This window comes from Triplophysa rosa, unplaced genomic scaffold (assembly GCF_024868665.1).
Source record: "Triplophysa rosa unplaced genomic scaffold, Trosa_1v2 scaffold113_ERROPOS68661, whole genome shotgun sequence".
Lineage (NCBI taxonomy): Eukaryota > Metazoa > Chordata > Actinopteri > Cypriniformes > Nemacheilidae > Triplophysa > Triplophysa rosa.
Genome location: NW_026634066.1, coordinates 5396 through 8986, shown reverse-complemented (window position 1 = coordinate 8986; position 3591 = coordinate 5396). Strand labels below are relative to the sequence as shown.

Sequence of the window (3591 nt, the reverse complement as noted above, 5' to 3'; positions counted from 1 at the left end):
AAAACAACGTTAGAGGAAATCTCTCTACAAGAATTCGCCGCCATCTGACAGTCTTTATAGTCCGCCGAGGAGTCATACAGATGCGTGCATTTCCGAACCTCTTCAATCAGACGCTCAGTACTTGGTCAATGTCGATGCTCGCCATGTTGTTCTTTTGTGGACTCTGAACTTGCCGGAAGTAGACGCCAGAAATGCGTAGAAGGAAGTACGATGCTGCCAAACCGACCAATCACAGCGCTTGCGGTCCGCGTTGAGTTGACGCGTTGTTACATTTTTGGAGAGGTGCGCGTCAGGCTACGGCGTAGGGTACGCACAGGGCACGCGGCTCTGCGTAGGCTACGCCGTAGGTTACGGCGTAGGTCCTACGCAGAAGTAAAAATCGCCCTTAATCCTGCTTCAGATGATTCAGATCGTGCTGCGAACTGAACAAATCATTTGAACTGATTCATTAGCCTATTCAAATGGTTTTGCCCATTGTTCAATTAATGCTTTCAAAAGAATCGACTCAAAAGAATCGATCACTCGGGAATGCCCGTAAAAAGAGACGACAAACTTGAAATAAACAGCGCGTTTTAAAAAGCATATTTTAAAATGAAGGAACGCAGGAACGTCACGCAATGTAAGTTATGTAACGAAGTAAAAGTACAGATTTTAGAAATTAGAAATTTACTCAAGTAAGAGTAAAGGTACACACTTTAAATTTTACTTAAAAAGTACATATTTTCCAAAATGTTACTCAAGTAAATGTAACGAAGTAAATGTAGCGCGTTACTACCCACCTCTGGTGATAGTGATGTGTACACAATTTTTAAGCCTAAACGATTGCTTGACAGCCTGAGTTTTAACAGTTCCGTATGAAAAGAAATACATTTTCAAGTCTAAAACCATCTTTAACTGGAGCAAAAACGTTTCTGCGTACTCCACGTAAATAGAAAAGTATTGAAATTAGTTGAGAAATGAAAACGATGTTTTGTTATTATCCAGAAAATGGCAGCTCCACCATACGAGTGAATGTCTTTATAGTCAGCTTTTGCCCTCACCAATATGGCGGCGGCGTTGACGTACGATCCAGCCGACAATGTTGACATAGAGTGTGACTTTGAATGAAATGTAACACAAATTATTCAGTGAAGCAAGTATTTAAAATGAGCAATTTTTGTTAACCACATATTTGGCAGAAATAGAAATCTTGAAGAGGACGGATGATGCTGAAGACATTTTATGGTTTCTGAATAAAAAGAAACCTATGCCTGCCGCTGAGAGTTAAACATTTAGGAACATCAAGATAAAGACAACAGGTGGAGCTGTAGTCGAAAATCACAGTGGAGGAGCAAATATGGTATTTCATATACACTTTATTTGGCTCTTAAGACTATGACAGTGTCTAGTAGTGGCGAAACACTTAACTAGGGAGCATCTCAACATTCCCAATAACAATAGAACAGAATTTGAAAAACTGATACATTAGCGTAAAACTTCATGAACCTATGACATACTTAAAACATAAATTTACTCAGGTGTTTTTAAAAAAGTAAAATATGACCAGGAGAAATACACATCTGTGTTTTGGAAACAAATACCTCCAATTTCCAAGAGATTAAAGATTGTTTTCCAGGTCACTCGCTGCAACACATACTGTAAAGGGGAATAGGTGTGTCCACGACAGGCAGACGTCTCTCTGCAATCATCTCACTCCCATTCCTCTGTCACATCCAGCTCTGGGACTCTCCTACAGTGGCTGGCGTGTATCCAGGTGGCTCTCTCTGCTATCTTTACTGCTGTGTGGGTGACCAGAAGCACTTGAAAGGGCCCTTGCCACCGCCTTGATCTCCAATGTTTCCTCCTTAGGTCTTTAACCACCACGAAATCTCCAGGTTTCACATCATGCAGCGGTTTGTCTGCTGCTCAAGCTTGTGCTGCTTTTACCTGCACACAGACATCAGAAAGCATAGAAGACATTCTCTTGCAATACTCTAACATGCTATATTCACACAAATCGGTTGAAGGCAGCTGGGTGTTTCTGGTTTTCATTCCTATATACAGTGAGGGAAATAAGTATTTGATCCCCTGCTGATTTTGTAAGTTTGCCTACTTACAAACAAATGAAGGGTCTATAATTTTTATGGTGGGTTTATTTTAACTGATAGACACAGAATATTAAAAAAAATCAGGTTATATAAAGGTTATAAATTGATTTGCATTTCAGTCAGTGAAATAAGTATTTGATCCCCTACCAACTAGCAAGAATTCTGGCTCCACAGATTGGTTATGTGCCTATATGGACCACAGATTAGTCCTGTCACTTTAAGAAAGTACTCCTAAATCAGCTTGTTATGTATATAAAAGATGCCTGCCAACAGAATCTGTATCTTCCAGTTCAACCTCTCCAACACCATGGTCCAGACCAAATAGGTTTTAAAGGATGTCAGCGACAAGATTGGAGACCTGCACAAACCTTGAATAGGCTACAGACAGAAGCTTGGTGAGAAGGAGACAACTGTTGGTGTGATTATTTGGAAATAGAAGATATACAAAATAACTATCAAATGCCCTTGTTCTGGAGCTCCCTGCAATATTTCCCCAATGGGGTAAAGATGATCATGAGAAATGTTAAAGATCAGCCCAGAACTACACGGAAGAAGCCTGTTAATGATTTCAAGACAGTTGGGAACACAGTTAGCAAGCAAAACATTGGTAACACATTGGTAACACGCTATGCCACAGTAGACTGAAATCCTGAAGCACCCGCAAGGTCCTCCTGCCCAAGAAGGCCCGCCTGGCTCGTCTTAAGTTTGACAATGAACATAAAAATGATTCAGAAAAGGCTTTGGCGAAAGTGCTGGCACTGCTGTGAGACCAAAATGGACTCCTGTGTTTGGAGGGAGAGAAATGCTGACTATGAGCCCAAGAACATCATGTCTACAGAGAAGCACAGTGTTGGAAACATTCTGCTTTAGGGCTTTTTCTCTGCTACAGGTATACAGGATGACTTCACCGCATTGAGGGGCTGAGGGACGGGCCCATGTACCGTAAAATCTTGGACGAGAACCTCCTCCCCTTAACTAGGTCACTGAAGATGGGTCATGGATGAGCCTTTAACATGACAAAGACGCAAAACATATTGCCAAGACAACCAAATAGTGGCTTAAGGAGAAGCACATTAAATGTCCTAGCCAGTCTCTAGACCCTAGTCCTATAGAACCTCTGTGAAGGAGGCTAAAACTCCAATTTGCTGAGCGACAGCCAAGAAACCTTAAAGATTGACAGAGGAGTGGACTAAATGTATCCGGACACATGTGCAAACCTGGTGACCAACTATCAGAAATGTCTGACCTCTGTGCTTGCCAACAAGGGTTTCTCCACAAAGTACAAAGTTATGTTTTGCTTGGGGATCAAATACTTATTTCACTGACTGAAATGCAAATCAATTTATAACCTTTATATAACATTTTTTTCCCCTGATTTTTTTTAATATTCTGTGTCTATCAGTTAAAATAAACCCACCATAAAAATTATAGACCCTTCATTTGTTTGTAAGTAGGCAAACTTACAAAATCAGCAGGGGATCAAATACTTATTTCCCTCACTGTA

The 3591-nt window shown here is 40.8% G+C and overlaps 1 protein-coding gene across 1 annotated transcript in view; it reads right to left on the bottom strand.

Moving 5' to 3' along the window:
- Positions 1 to 1374: 1374 nt before the first annotated feature.
- LOC130549403 (uncharacterized) overlaps positions 1375 to 3591 on the bottom strand; it is a 6212-nt gene continuing 3995 nt past the window's right edge. The window contains exon 2 of the mRNA XM_057326621.1: positions 1375 to 1926. The gene's annotated coding sequence lies outside the window, so the exon portion shown is untranslated. The remainder of the gene's footprint in view (positions 1927 to 3591) is intronic.